This window comes from Sus scrofa, chromosome 14, assembly GCF_054392235.1.
Source record: "Sus scrofa isolate SSC_HxYL_T2T_F1_AM1 chromosome 14, Sscrofa_HxYL_maternal_Yorkshire_Landrace_v2.0, whole genome shotgun sequence".
NCBI lineage: Eukaryota > Metazoa > Chordata > Mammalia > Artiodactyla > Suidae > Sus > Sus scrofa.
This window is the reverse complement of record NC_139396.1, coordinates 139,474,587-139,491,506: the sequence shown is the minus strand read 5'-3', so window position 1 is coordinate 139,491,506 and position 16,920 is coordinate 139,474,587. Positions and strand designations below refer to the sequence as shown.

Genomic DNA, 16,920 nt, shown 5'->3' with positions numbered 1-16,920 from the left:
TCAACCAACCCTAATTCCATACTTATTCTGCATCAGTATCCTTAAACAGCTTGTCATAAATTCAATGTGACCCTACTTACCTTAGAACTTCTGTAATCACTTTTCATAGATGAAGATGATGTCCTTTGCCGGATGATGTTCATTTTTCATGGGAGAAGCATCTCCTTTTAATGGTCAGCTCTGCAGAAGACCTGGGGAATGTAACATCCAATTGTTATATCAATGAAGTTCCTGAATTTAGCAGCGTTAGCAAGAGCATAGAGTTCCCTTCTGGAGCCCAGAACACTCTTCCCCAGGGTGAGAATGAAATAGCAAATTATAAAAATCACCCTGTTATCCTAACAATAAGGAAGGCTGTAGAAATGTAATGCTGTACATCCGCTTCTCTCATATGTACAGCATGAGGCAAGCAGAGTTCTCAGCGTTTCTTGAGTAAAAGACATAATTTATCCTTCTGGGCCCTGGTCTTTATTTTTCTTTCATTTCCAGGAGGAGGTCATTTGCTAAATGGAACCCAGCTGCACTAAAAGGGGTAAAGGCCTTCAAAAAAGAGAGCAATCCATTCTCTTCTTAATTCCTTATTATTGCTGCTTTTAACGACTCCCTCCTGTGACTACTGCTATTATATGGTTTAGTGTTCCGTTCATGTGGCTGTGTATTGCTTTGTAGTGTTTAGAGTACTGTGTGTGTGTGTATGTGTGTGATGGGTGGTGGCGGAGGTACAACTGACATGGACAGGTGAGGAAATGTGAGTAAATGGATGAATGAAGGTGAAAGGCAATTCTTGAAGCTGGTTGAACAACACAACGAAGAAGAAAGAAGTGTCTTGGTTTAACTGCCGAGATGTTTTTCTAGATTTCTTCCCTTATGAGTTTTTAAAATCGATAGAGGCTCTGCCTGTGATCTAACCTGCAAAAGGAGATGTGGTCTCATGCGAATAGAAAAGTGCAAAGCTGCTTCCAAGAAATGAAAAATATCTGTAAAAGAAATGTTTAATGTAGAGCTGGCCCCGGTGGTTAGGGGTGGGCAGCATCAAAGAGATGTTGAAAACCCAGAGAGTAACTTATTTTAATGACAGCTCCAGTGCCTCACAAATTGACTAGCTATCTTAAATATTAACCCAAAGAAAGAGAAACGTTGGCAAGGCTGAAAATGTTGATGAAAAGAATTTTCCAAAGGATAAAAATGGCAGAGTGGATTACAGACCTGCCTTGTTATTTTGTGACACATACTTTGGGGACCAATTCAAATGTGTAAGTCCTATGGATATCGTTATATTTGCACGTGGTTGCTGTCTAAATAGCTGAGTGTTTATTGACACAAGCAGTTAAGTGAGGATGCACTTTAAAATATGTGCAGTGAAACTTGCCACCTGCCGTTTACTCCTGGGACGCCCAAAAGCTCTCTGATTGATGGGATGCTCTGCGCTGCACTTGAAAGACAGCAAAATGGTGTTGGAGAGAGTGAAGGAGAGGAAGCAGCTTGATCCACTTCCAAGTTTGCACTGAAATTGGCACTTGTGGTGTTTTTAATTCACATCTGGAGGAAAATAAATGTGGCCACAATTATTAACACATTCTGGAAGAAATAAGTCAAGAGCTACTTAGACTGCACAGGTGTCTGTTATCAAAATCTCAGCAGAGGAGTGTTAATATGGTGTGTGTTATTTTAGACTCTCCAGGTGGGCTGCAGCTAAGAACAGACGAGAAGAGCATTAAGGGGACACTTAAATACAAAATGTTAATTTTGCAAGAAAGGAAATCAGGGAATGAGATAAGAGGAATCCATTGGTACCTGAGCTGAGGGATGTCAAAAGACAGAAGAGGAAAGCCAAAAATAAATCACTGTCTTACTGAGAAGAAACTCACTAGAGAGATTTCCTGTGGCAGAGGAAGATGTCCTCATGGCTGTTGTTTCAGGAGGACCTGTGGTTGAGTCATACCCTTCCTGACCCTTATGCTTGACTAAAGGCTTAATGAAATAATTTCCCTTTGAGTTAAAAGCTATTTACTGAGAAGCTTTCAGCATGAATAAATTGTTTTCCTATTTTACATTATTGGAATCTTTAGGTAACTCTCTGCTTCTGAGTCTTCCTATATAGAATACAGAAGTTTGTCAGTTTTATGGGGCATTGATTTGGATGTAATATGGTTCCAGTGTTATAAAACTGGGAACATCTTTGGAGACTAAGTGGTAACCAACATAATAGAACCATCCAGCTACTGGGTAGAAGATCTCTCACCTGGGAGAATAGTGTAGCTTGTGAAGTTTGTCAAAAAGCAGATTGCTTGTGGCTGCCTGATGGGAGGGGGAGGGAGTGGGAGGGATCAGGAGCTTGGGCTTATCAGATACAACTTAGAATAGATTTACAAGGAGATCCTGCTGAATAGCATTGAGAACTTTGTCTAGATACTCATGTTGCAACAGAACAAAGGGTGGGGAAAAAATGTAATTGTAATGTATACATGTAAGGATAACTTGATCCCCTTGCTGTACAGTGGGAAAATAATAAATAAATAAATAAATAAATAAATAAATAAAATAAATAAAAAAGCAGATTGCTAGGCAGTGCCACATTTAAAGGCAGCTCCTATATTTTTTCATCACACTCACATGTAAAACCTTGGTATTTTATGTGATGTGTTTTACATCCTGAAACCTGCAATTGGGAGACAATAGGGATTTTTGTTTTCCCAAGTAGGGAATGATAATCCAGATATATGAAAAGAAGTTGTAGCCCATGGCAAAAGTATGAACTATACTGTGTTTTGAGTGTGTACATCATTAGCAGGGACTACAGAAGTATGGGTGGAGGAGGGTTTGCTTAGTATTGGGAAATGTGAGCTATTTCAATTAAGCACCATTAAATGTAGCTAGCTGGTTGACCTTTATTATTTAGCTTTTTCTATGTCACATGAAATCTCATCTGAAATTAGGACTTGACTTCTAGTTATTGTAGCTGTTGTTTATGGAAGTGATTAATCAATCTGAGTTAATCTGCTCTTTCTACAAGGAAGGGTTTCAGTATCTTGGAGAACTATATGATGATGCCATTCCCTAGCTTAGTAAAAAAGGGATACAATGATAGTGAAATAGATACCATGGAACCAGAACAATGATCTTGAAGGAGATGAACATCTACTAGCTCTACAGATTTCTCATATGAGTCAGTGCTTATTCAAAAAGAAGTCCAGATTATTCCAGATTTTCTTAGACAGGTCTGGTACTTAATTTTTTCCTTGGCAGACAACAACAAGCAACCTAGCAAGGAAAATTTACAGACCTCAGAAACAGGAAGGGAAAATGTCTGGATCTTGTGGTAGAATTCTACTGCCACTCAGAATTTGGCATGCTTGATATCAGCCAGTGATCGTACACCCCAGATAAAAATAAAGTAGATTGTTAATGAGTTCTGTCCTCAAATTGGCTCTGGCTTATCACTGTTGGCTAGTAAAATAAGTATCTTTTATCTTTGGAAATCAAAAAACACAGTTCTATTTCTGCAATTTTCATGGCTGCCTAACAAAGAAATGTAATGGTAGATACTACATACAAAATATGTAAAGTTTTCCCCAAAGGTAGAATGTGTGCAATAGTGGCTTATAATGAGGAAATCCAGAGAGAATTTCCCAACAAACAAGCATTACCATAGAGGAAAAAATTGTCCAGCCATGAGACCTAATTAATGGAGTCAAGTTCACAGATGAGATACAATTTAATGGGTTTTCAGGACCCCTAATAAATTATTTTTAAAATAAATTATTTAATTGTATTTAAATTAAAAGGGTGGGGTTAGAAGAATATTATATTTCATGATAATTTTAATAATAGCTTTACTAAGGTATAACACACATGCTATTTATGTGCTACTTTAAAGCATGCAATTCAGTTTCTTTTAATATATTCATAATGTGCTGCCAATAACACTATCTGATCCTGGCTATTAATGTAAGTTGGTGAAACCACTATGGAAAATAGTATGGAGGTTTCTTAAAAAAGTAAGTAGAGAACTATCATATGATCTAGCAATCCCGCTCCTGGTCATATATCTGGAGAAAACAATAGTTAAAAAAATACATGCACCTTGGTGTTCATTGCATCACTATTTACAATAGGCAAGGTATGGAACTAATATAAATGTCCATTGACAAAGAAATGGATAAAGATGTGGTACATACATACAATGGAATATTAGCAATAAAAATAACAAAATAATGCCATTTTCAGCAACATGGATGGGCTTAGAGATATCATTCTAAGTGAAATGTCAGACAGAGAATGACAAATATCACTTATATGTGGAATCCAACATAAACTGATAAAACATAACTTATTTATAAAATAGAAACTCACATATTTTGAAACCAAACTTATGTTTACCTTAGGAGAAACTGTGGAGGGGGATAAATTAGCAGGATGGAAATAGCATACACACATTACTGTATATGAAGTAGATAATTAACAAGGACCTACTCTATAACCCAAGGAAATCTACTCAGTAGTCTTTAATAACCTATATGGGAAAATAATGGATACATGTATACATATAACTGATTCATTTTTCTGTATACCTGAAAGTAATACAACATTGGAAGCCAAATGTACTCCAATAATTTTTTAAAAGTGCAGAAAATTTTTCTAACACAAACTTTTCAGTATTTTTTGGGTGTGTTCATACCATTTCAGATGGGGACTCCTCAACAGCCAAAGTTTGGCCAAACTCACTCTTCAATTAAGTTAAAAGGAAATTCCCTGAACCAAAGAAGAAACATGTGCATTATTGGATAGTTGCACTGATTTTTTTTTCCTGGTACTTAGACACTTGAAATTGTCTTAGGAAGAAAAGTAATGATCATGCTGTGACTATGGAAAGTTTACCAGGACTCTTGAAATCTGAGTTCTACATAAGCCACCCACTTAGAGGCTTAGCCAAGCCATCTAATCTCTCTGGACTAATGCATTTATTAATGCGTGCAAAAGAAAAATCAAATATTTGCTAAGAATCTGCTATGAAAACAGGGTGCTTGGACAACAATGGGGAACAATGGGTTATCTGGGATTATGTTAACAAAGCAAAACTGATATTTGAACTGAAAACTACATGTTGCAAAAGAGGGAGGTAAGTAAAAATCTGGGAGCAGATACCTGCATGTAGAGGATGAAGCAACTCTTAGGGCCCTGAGGCCAACTGGACTTCCTGTGCTGAGGGTCAGAAAGAAGCCCAGAGAGGCTAGGGCAGAATAATCAGTGGTGGGGGGAGGGAGGTTATGAGAGAAGAGTAGAAAAGTTTAGTCAGGGCTAGATCATGTAGGGCCTTCTATGATAGCTGCAGGGACTTTGATTCTATTCTAAGTTCCATGGATAGGCATGAACTGGTTCTAAGCAAGAAAGTCTCAGGTTTATGTTTTTAACAGATTGCTGCTAAATGAAGAGGGGCGTTAGGGAGGCCATAAAGGAAGCAGGAAGATAATATAGGAAATTACTGTATAGCCAAGGAAAACTGTGACACTGCTTGGACTAACCTGGTAAGAGTGAAGATGAGGGAAAACATAAGACCAAGTGTTTTAATAAGGTTCAAAGAAGCAAAAGGAAACATATTCATTAACTGTTAATATATAATAGGCCCTCTGGGAAAGAATATTTTTAAATGTTTTATTAAACATTCCCCCAAAGTCTGTGAGATTGGTAGCCAATGAATGAGAATAAAGCTTGAAAGTTAAAAGGGACTATAAAACCATAAGCAGATGGTTTTATTAATATTACTCTTATTGCTATGTTTGGGTCCAGCCATAGATGCTAGTGGAATCCTAAGAATGACTTATGTACCACACACCCTCTTCAAAGAGAAAATGCGCTGCTCTCTTATATTTGCCATAAATCTTTTTAAGCTGTCTTTGAAGAGGGCTTTGTAGTTAACCAGCTGTCAAGTTTAAAAAGCTAAATTTTGTACGTACATCATGTCCTGTCTTTAAGAATCAAAGAGCTCCATCCTTTCCTTTGTACAAATGCAAAAACTAAAAAAAAATGAAAACAAAAACCTATTGAATAAATTTGGATCCCACTGCATTGAAAAAGCTTCCATTTGTTCAACAGAATGACTAAGTAACTTTGGTGTACCAAACAATGAAATGCATTCTGCTGACAAGAAGTTCAGAGTCTAGTTGGGTGAGAAGGTCAAAAATTACAACAATAGTAGTAAGAATAATGATAATTAACATTTACTGAGCAGTCCCCATATTGCAGGCATTATTCCCGGTATTTTCCATTTAATATATTATGCAATCCTCACTAAAAACTCTATGGGGTTAGAGGTATGAATAGCCCCTTTCACAGATGACAATTTTCACATGACGCAGGGGACAAGTGATATGATAGAACTAAATCATTTTTCATATTATAAATGCATCTCTCCACAAAAATCCCCATTTCTTCAAAATATCTTAAACTACAGCACAATAGAATCATTGATAATCCATTGCACAGATGTGATGCTCTAACAACCCATTGATCATCATCAAAAGTGATTTGTTGGTTTAAACCAGCATTGAAGAACAGCAATCAGAGATTTAGGAAAAAGCAGAGTTGGTTACCAGATAAAGTAGTGTTTTGGTCATACAATTCATTTCTGATCCAATTATCAGGGGATCAGAAACTTCCATGTTATCCTCAATGACATATATATCTAACTGGGTTTATTATGCAGCAGATACATTGTTTAGATTTTTAATACCCCAAATAAAGGTCATCCCTTTGCTTTTAGAATCATGAAACTATACAGCCTTACTCATTCTTTTGATTTAGAAAGGATATCATTTTAAAGATGAAGCTAGGAGGTGGATCAGGATGGCAGAGAAAAAGACATCGTGCTCACCTTCTCCGACAAACACATCAAAAAAACACATCTACATGTAAAATGACTCATACAGAACATATACTTAATCTGGCAGAAGAACTTAAACCTCCAAAAAGGGCAAGAGGCTCTTGACATAACTGAGTAGAAGAAAAGAAAAAAAGAGAAAGAAAAGGAATCAAGATGGGACTAGCATTCCTGAGAGGGATCTGTGAAAGAGAAAAGGAACCCACATCCTGGGAAGCAACCTAACTGACAGGGAGATCAGCTGAGAAGGAAGGATCTCAAAGTCACTGAGACCATCACAGCAGCTGGACTGAGGAGGACAAAGTAGAGTGAGAGCCACACAGATCATCTGCACCACTACCACGGACACCACATCTGAGACACCTCTGGGGTGGTGATGCTGGGCACTGAGACTTAGGCTCCGGAGGTCAGTCCCAGGGAAAGGATTAGGGTTGGCTGTGTGGGGGCAGCCTAAGGGGCTAAGGAGTGCTGTGCCATGGGCAGGAGAGTGGTTTTCTATGGGCAGGGGAATAGAACACCAGGGCAGAGCAAACCCAGGAGAAGGTTTGGGCCCACAGGAAAAGCAAGGTGCCATTGTTAGGAAAGGTGAGAAGAGGGGTGGACAGCTATAGGAATCTCCCTGGGAAAGTGCACTCATGGGATCTCAGAGGGTGGTGTGCCTCTGGTACAGGCTATGGGTGGCAAGAAGCCACTTGCTCAGGGTTTGGGAGACTGGGCACTTCTTATGCAGGCTATGGATGGCCGGGCACCTCTTGTGTGGCTAAGGGCAACAGGGGGCTAAGTGCAATGTGGTACCTCTTATGTGATCTATAAGTGGCAGGGATAGACCAAGGCAGGTGACTTGGAGGCTAGAAGGAGGCATGGCCTGCCACCACTTGGGGCCTGTGGGTGGGCTCCATGTGCAGCACAAGTCACCTCAGGGGTCGGCAAAAAAAAAGAGGGCACTGCAACCAAGCACCACATGTTACTGCTCTTACCTCCCTGGGAACATACCCGCCCTATGGCTGCCACTGCCAAACATTCTAGGAAGTGCCCAGATGCTTGATCTCTGTCCCTTCCCAAGACCCTAAACTAAGAGCAGCTGCTGCAGCACTTCCTGCATGGGCTAAGCTGGACAGGGTGCTTCTTGAATGGTCTGCAGGTGGTGGTGGCACACCATCACAGTTATCTCTGACTCCAGAGGTGGGTGTGGCACACTGCCACTTGGGATCCCTGAAAAAGAACCACTTGCAGCCCCAACCACTTCAGAGGGAAACACAGAGGAGGACATTGCAATGGACCACCACCTGTTGTTGTTCTCACTCCCCTGGGAGCATACCCTCCCTGCAGCTGCCACTGCCAAATGCTCTGGGCAGTGCTCAGGCACTTGATCACTGACCCATCCCAGGAACCTACAACTAGGAGCAGCTAGTACAGCATTTCCTTTGGCAGCAAAGCAGGAAAGGTGCTTCTTTCATGGTCTACAGGTGGCAGGGGAAAACTACTGCAGTTATCTCTGATTCCAGAGGTGGGAATGACATGCCACCACTAGGGGCCATAAACAGGAACCACTGCAGCCCCAATCACCTCAATGGCACCACAGAGGAGGACATTGTGACTGAACACCACCTTTTGTTGCTCTCACACCCCTGGGAGCACACCGGCCCTGCTGCTGCCACTGCCAAATGCACCAGGCAGTGCACACATGCTTGATCTCTGTCACTTCCAAGATCCCACAACTAGGAGTAGCCTGTGTAGCACCTCCTGTGTGAGCTAAGTGAGACAGGTTGCTTCATGCATGGTCTGCAGATGGCAGCGACAAACCACCACAGTTATCACTGATCCCAGAAGTGCACATGGTCCACTACCACTAGCGGTCCCTGAACAGACACCACTTGCTTCTCCAATCACCTCAGAGGAAGTCACTGAAATCAAACACTACCTGCTGTTGCTCTCAATCCCCTGGGAACTCACACAACACTGCTACCAACACTACCAAATGTTCTGGGCAACTTATAAATCTTATAAATCTGGGCAACACTGGGAACTCACACAACCTGCTACCAACACTGCCAAATGCTCTGGGCAACTTATAAATCTTCCTAAGGCACATTACCACCTCCCAGGGTGCTGCAACTAGGAGTAGCCTGTGCAATCTTCCTGCAGGTCCTTGCTGCTTTTAAGAGCTCAGCAACCAGGCTCTGACCACTAGCCCTAACCATTGCCTCCTCCCTACCAACACACTCAGCATCCTGGAGATAATAGTCTGCTTACACCAAAGAAACAGATAGCAAATATCCAAACTCCCATGGCAAAAATAAATAGTAACCTCCCCAAAAAATAGAAAGGGGTACACTTTCATAGAAGTAGCACCCCAAGACTACATTTTGGCTTCCCTAAACTCACAGAAAAAGACAAACATAAGCTAGATGAAAAAGCTCAGAAATCATTCCCAGTTAAATGAACAAAATTCACATGAGGCAGCAAACAATGAAACAGACCTCTGCACTCTGACAGACAATGAGTTCAAAAGGGAGATGGTGAATACACTGAAGGAATTAAGGCTAAATATCAAGGAATTGAGAGAAGATATGAACAATAATGCCGATTCCTTTAGAAAGGAATTATAAAATATAAGGAAGAACATAGAAAAATTAGGAAACTGATTTGCAGACACAAACTGAGCTAAAGGCAATAAAGAGTAGAATGAATAATTCAGAGAAACAAATTCATGACTTTGAAGATAGAATAATGGAAATCACTCAATCAGGACAACAGACAGAAAGCCAAATGAAAAAACAAATAAAGCACCCTAGGAGATCTATGGGATAATATAAAGCAGGTCAATCAACTCATAATAGGAATTCCAGAAGAAGAAAAAGGAAAGGGGATTGAAAATATATTTGAGGAAATTATGGCTGAAAACTTTCCAAATCTAAAGGAAACTGATATCAAGATACAGGAAGCACAGAAGGCCACAGACAAGTTGAACCCAAGTAGGAACACACCAAGACATATTATAATAAAAATGGCAAAAGTTAAAGAGGGTACTCTAAAAGCAGCGAGAGAAAAACATGCATTAATTATAAGGAAACCTTCATAAAGCTATCAGCTGATTTCTCTACACAAACACTACAGGCCAGAAGAGAGTGGAAAGATATATTTAAAGTTCTTAAAGGAAAAAAAAATGCCACCTAGAATACCTTATCCAGCAAGAATATCATTTAAAATAGAAGGGGAAATAAAGAATTTCTCCAACAAACAAAAGCTAAAAGAGTACAGCAGTACTAAACCCATTCTAAAAGAAATACTGAAAGGGCTTCTCTAAATAATTTAAAAAATAAGTAAGAAGAAATAAGATGGTGGAACAACAACTGGAAAGCAATCACTTAAATAAGGCAGCATACAGATATAAAAGAAGAAAAAAAAACTACTGTAAAAGCAAGGCTAAACACAAGGAACAGCAACAGGACAAACATGAAGATTTCAAAAAGAAAGAATTCAAAAGCATAGAATTAGGGGAAAGAAATTAAGAAAATATAGATTTTTTTTATAATAATGTATCTGAGCCTATATGATTATCAGGCAAAAGCAAGGAGATACAGGAGTGGTTAACATAGTTAAAAAATAAGGCAACTACAAATCAAAACCAAACATTACTTTAATAAAAACTGAAAATTAGTCAAGCATAACATAAATGGAAATCATCCAACCAAAAAAAAGAAAGGAAGAAAGGAGAAATATAGAATCAAATGAAAAACAGGTTTAAAATGGCAATAAACACATATCTATCAATCACCTTAAATGTCAATGGATTGAATGCTTCAATCAAAAGACACAGAGTGGCTGATTGGATAAAAAAGCAAAAACCTATAATCTGCTGTCTTCAAGAAATTCACCTTAGGGCAAAGGACACATATAGATTGAAAGTGAGAGGGAGGGAAAAGATATTTCATACCAATGGACAAGACAGGAAAGCAGGTATTGCAATATTCATATCAGACAAAATAGACTTTGAAACGAAGGCCATAAAGAAAGGCAAAGAAGGCCACTATTTAATTGTAAAAGGATGCATTCAAGAAAAGGATATTACACTTCTCAATATATATGTGCCTAATATATGAGCACCCAGATACCTACAACAGATACTAACAGACATAAAAGGAGAAATTGATGGGAATACAATCATAGAAGGAGACTTTAACACCCCACTCAAATCAATGGACATATCCTTAAGGCAGAAAATCTATAGGGCAGCAGACATTCTAAATGACACAACAGAAAAGTTAAACTTAGTTGACAATTTTAGGACATTACATTTGAAAAAAATCAGAATATACATTCTTCTCAAGTGCACATGGAACATCCTCAAGAATTGATCACATACCGGGGCACAATGCTAACCTCAACAAATTTAAGAATATAGAAATTATTTCAAGTATCTTCTCTGATCACAATGGCATGAAACTAGAAATCAACCACAGGAAAAGTAATGAGAAAAAAATAACTACACGGAGACTAAACAACATGCTACTAAAAAACCAATGGGTCAATGAGGAAATCAAGAAGGAAATCATAAAATACCTCGAGACAAATGATAATGAAGACACAACCACTCAAAATCCATGGGATGTGGAAAAGCAGTGCTCAGAGGGAAATTCATAGCAATAGAGGCCTTCCTCAAAAAAGAAGAATCTCAGATTGACAACTTAACCCACCTCTTAAATGAATTAGAAAAAGAACAAACATAACTTAAAGTCAGCAGAAGGAAATCATAAAGATCAGAGAGGAAATAAATAAAATAGAGATATTAAAAAATAGGGGAAAAAATCAATAAAACAAAGAGCTGGTTCTTTGAAAAGGTAAACAAAATTGACAAACCTCTGGCCAGACTCACCAAGAGGAGAGAAAAAACTCAAATAAACAAAATAAGAAATGAAAAAAGGAGAAATCACAACAAATAATGCAAAAATTAAAAAAAACATGAGAATACTATGAATAATTGTATACCAACAAATTTGACAACTAGAAGAAATGGACAAATTTCTTGAGACAGTCTGCCAAAACTGAATCGAGAGGAAATATATCAACTGAAAAGACTGATCACTAGAAATGAAATTGAATACACAGTTAAAATACTCCCTACAAATAAAAGTCCATGACCAGATGGCTTCACAGACAAACATACAAAGAGGAAATTATACCCATTCTCCTTAAAATTTTCCAAAAGTTTGAAGAAAAAGGAACACTCCTGAAGACATTCTATGACACCACCATCACCCTAATACCAAAATCAGACAAAGATACCACCAAAAAAGAAAACTATTGGCCAATATCTTTGATGAAAATAGATGCAAAAATTCTCAACAAAATTTTAGCCAATTGACTCCAAAAACATATAAAAAGGATCATACACCATGACCAAGTGGGATTCATCCCAGGTTCACAAGGTTGGTTCAACACATGCAAATCAATCAACATCATAAAACACAGTAACCAAAGAAAAGTAAAAAACCACATGATCATCTCAATAGATGCAGGAAAAGCATTTGACAAAGTCCGACATCCATTCATGATCAAAACTCTTACCAAAGTGGGTATAGAGGGAACATACCTTAACATAATAAAGGCCATTCATGACAAACCCACAACAACTATAATACTCAATGGAGAGAGGAGGAAAGCCTTCCTGATAAATCTGGAGCAAAACAAGGATGCCCACTCTAACTACTGTTATTCAACATTTTACTGTAAGTGCTAGCCATAGCAATCAGAAGAAATCAAAAACTAAAGAAATCAAAAGTATCCAAATTGGAAGAGAAGAGGTAAAATTATCATCGTATACAGATGACATGATACTATATATAGAAAACCCTAAGGGCTCAACCCAGAACTACTTGAACTGATCAACAAATTCAGCAAAGTAGCAGGATATAAGATTAACATTCAGAAATCCTTTCCATTTCTGCATCCTAACAATGAAATATTGGAAGAGGAACACAAAAATACAATACCGTTTAAAATTGCACCCCCAAAAAATCAAATACCTGGGAATACACCTGATCAAGGAGGTGAATGACTTACATGCTGACAACCGTAAAATATTAATCAAGGAAATTAAAGAAATGAAGTCAAACTGGAATACACCCTCACACCATGCACCAAAATAATGTCAATATGGCTTAAAGACTTAAATATAAGACAAGATGCTAAACTCCTAGAAGAGAACATAGTCAAAACATTCTCTGATATCAACCTTACAACTGGTTTCTGAGGGCAGTCTCTGAGAAATAAAAGCTAAAATAAACCAATGGGACATAATCAAACTGACAAGCTTTCGCACAGCAAAGGAAACCATAAAAAAAGCCAAAAAGACAACTTAAAGAAAGGGAGAAAATAGTTTCAAATGGTGCAACTGACAAGGGCTTAAACTCTAGAATATACAAGAAACTTGTACAGCTCAACAGCAAAAAAGCCAACAACCCAACTGAAAAATGGGCAAAAGTCCTGAACAAACATTTCTCCAAAGAAGATACACAGATGGCCAACAACCACATGAAATAACGTTCAACAACACTGATTATTAGAGAAATGCAAATCAAAATTACTATGAGGTACAATGTCATACGAGTCAGAATGGCCATCATTAACACGTCAATAAATAAAAAATGCTGGAGAGTCTGTGGAGAAAAAGGAACCCTCTTGCACTGTTGGTGGGAATGTAAATTGGTACAATCACTATGGAAAACAGTATGAGGTACCTTAGAAAACTATACATAGAATTACATTACCATATGACCCAGTAATCACACTCTTGGGCATATATCCAGACAAAACTTCCCTTGAAAAGGACACGTGCACCCTCATGTTCATTGCAGCACTATTCGCAATAGCCAAGACATGGAAACAACCTAAATGTCCATCAACAGATGATTGGATTAAGAAGATGTGGTATATATACACAGTGGAATACTACTCAGCCATAAAAAAGAACAAAATAATGCCATTTGCAGCTACATGGATGAAACTAGAGCCTCTCATAATAAGTAAAGTAAGTCAGAAAGAGAAAGACAAATGTCATATGATATCACTTATATCTGGGATCTAATATATGGCACAAGTGAACCTTTCTACAGAAAAACAAATCTAGGACATGGAGAATAGACGTGTGGTTTCCAACGGGGAAGGAGGGGGATGAATGTGGAATTTGAGGTTAATAGATGCAAACTATTGCCTTTGGAATGGATAAGCATTGATATCCTACTGTATAGCACTGGGAACTATATCTAGTCACTTATGATAGATATAATAATGTGAGAAAAAAGAATGTATATATATATGTGTGACTGGGTCACCTTGCTGTATAGTAGAAAATTGACAGAACACTGTAAACCAGCTATAATGGAAAAAAATAATAATCATTAAAAAAATAAAAATAAAATACAGTTGAAGCTGTGGTCTAGAGAATTTTTTAAAATTTCATTGGAGTATGATTGACTTAAAATGTTGTGTATTGTTTTAGTTTCAAGTGTACAGCAAAGTGAATCAGTTATACATATACATATATCCATTATTTTTCAGATTAATTTCCCACATAGGCTATCATAGAATATTGAATAGATTTCCCTGTGCTATACAGTAGGTCCTTGTTAGTTAAATGACTTGGTGAAGATCACAGAACAAGTTTGTTTCTGAGACCTATCTGCAATTTGATTCTTCTGAATCAAATTGTGCTATACAGTAGGATATCAATGCTTATCCATTCCAAAGGCAATAGTTTGCATCTATTAACCGCAAATTCCAAATCCATCCCCCTCCCTCCCCCTTGGAAACCACAAGTCTATTCTCCATGTCCGAGATTTGTTTTTCTGTGGAAAGGTTCACTTGTGCCATATATTAGATCCCAGATATAAGTGATATCATATGACATTTGTCTTTCTCTTTCTGACTTAATAGTTCATAATGCTTTATCCATTCACCTAACACTCAATTATTCATATATTTGTTCCCACATTCTTTTGTTCATTTACTCATTTTCTTTTACTGAGCACTTACCATGTACCAGATTATATCCTAGGTAGAATGGTATAGACAAGAACAAAACCCAAAAGAAAACTCTCCTCTCACAAAACTTATGTTCTATGGAGTGGGGCAATAAACTAACTAAATACATACATGTTAGGTTAGATACTGATATAAATTAAGGATAATATTAAGTGGGTAAGCAGTAAGATTTGTTTTTGGCTGGGGGGCACAGAGCATGATATTTTAGGTAGGTCAACCAGGAAATAACTCACTGAGAATATGACTGTTGAGAAAAGGAAACATAGGCATGTATCTTCAGGGTAACTGAGGGAAGTTTCGGCATGATGAAAAGCCTTAGGCAGACATGCGATAGGTTGAGAAAGAAAAAAGAGCCCAGTATGGAAGCAGTGGGGTGAGCAAGAGGAAAGTAGTAGGAGAAAAGGGCAGATTCATAGATGGAAACCAGATGACAGTCAGGACGTGGACTTTTCATTGAGTGAGAAGGGGAGTGCATAGAGGGTATTCATTGGTACTATATCATGGTGTGAGACATAGATGCAATTTAATCAACAAAACAGCATTAGCCCAGTTACAGAAAATAATAACGTACATGGCCTTTCGTATTATAAAGCTGATAGCTGAATGACAAGGAATATTAAATGGAAAAGAAAAGCATGTAGAATTTATTTCGAATCCACTTTAAGACTTCAATAGGAAGTGATCATGTGCTTTCTTTGTTAGTTCTATCTCTAAGGGAGGCATAGAGCTACATTTCTAAATGTGGTAAAAATAAAGAACATTAAGGATATATCTTGAATGACTAAAAAAAAAAATCAAAGAAAGTTGGCATTAAGTCTTAAATTCTCATGGCTTTTTATTAAAAAATAATACTGGGAAGGCTTACTGCACATTTGTTCCAGCAAAATGAAATGTGGCATTTTAATGAGAAATGTCATTTTCTCGGGTTATAAAAGGACAAAGAAAATGATAAAGCCAGTCAACATCACTAGAGTTCTTTTCTTTTCCCCATCTCCTATATACCGAGTATTTTATTTTGACATACTTGTCGAGCCCTCTGGTTTCCTTTGTGAAGAAGAGATGTATGACTAAGAAATATTACTCAACATTTGTTTATGGCTGTCATTGTTTTTAATAATGAACTGACAAAGAATGATCTTTGTTTCTTTGTCTCTGCTGTTCTTTTTCAAAATCTGGTATAATAAACTTTAATTTTATCTATTTTTTTTTTCTTTTTGGATCCTAGATAGCCTTTACAAATACTAGTTGGTCAAACTTATCTTCTAGAGTGAGTAGCCTATCAATTGACATAGGAATTGAGGGACCAAGACTTTGCAATCAGTCACCAGTAAAGAGAGAGGAACAGACATAGGCAGCTGCTCTGTTCTTCCTAAGTTTTGCTTCAGTATGAAGCATACTTTACAAGTAGGTGTAATCATTCAAGAGATGGCAGGTGCATCTGACAGACAATAAGATATTTGGAGAGATATGGGGGAGTTTACTTACATCAGGAAAGACCAGAGCTGAGTGCACTATTGCCTATCAGTTCTAGAAAAGCCTTAAAAGGAGACATGTATGTTAATAAGGAAGCAAAATATCTTTCTTAAAACAGATTAAACTGAATTTTATATATCTTACTGATTCCCTTTTGAGTGGTTTGGTTCATTTGAGTCCTAGAGTGATTTATATAGTCTAATCAGCCACCTGGGAAATTTTTATTTTACCTGTGCAGCCAATGATATAGATAAGGGAGACTATCTCACAGGGGTTTACTTTTACCCAAGATTTATGGAGTTCACAAGAAATTTCTTCTCTCTGCCCAACACTTCTCCATTTCCCCTGATTTCAGCCCCTTAACCAAAAATAACACCAATAACTGCCACTTCATATTAAGGCCACAGGTGGCTGATATGGAGTGATGAAGGAAAACAATATCAGAACAGTTTATTTTTTACAAAAATCCTCTTTTAATTTTGGGAAATCCATATAAAGATTGAGCTTTAATGTTCCCCACAATTCAC

The 16,920-nt window shown here is 37.6% G+C and overlaps 1 long non-coding RNA gene across 1 annotated transcript in view; it reads right to left on the bottom strand.

Moving 5' to 3' along the window:
• LOC110256696 (uncharacterized) overlaps positions 1 to 292 on the bottom strand; it is a 189,114-nt gene extending 188,822 nt beyond the window's left edge. Inside the window, exon 1 of the long non-coding RNA XR_002338579.2 lies at positions 81 to 292. This is a non-coding gene — a long non-coding RNA (uncharacterized LOC110256696). The remainder of the gene's footprint in view (positions 1 to 80) is intronic.
• Between the last annotated feature and the right edge of the window lie 16,628 nt (positions 293 to 16,920).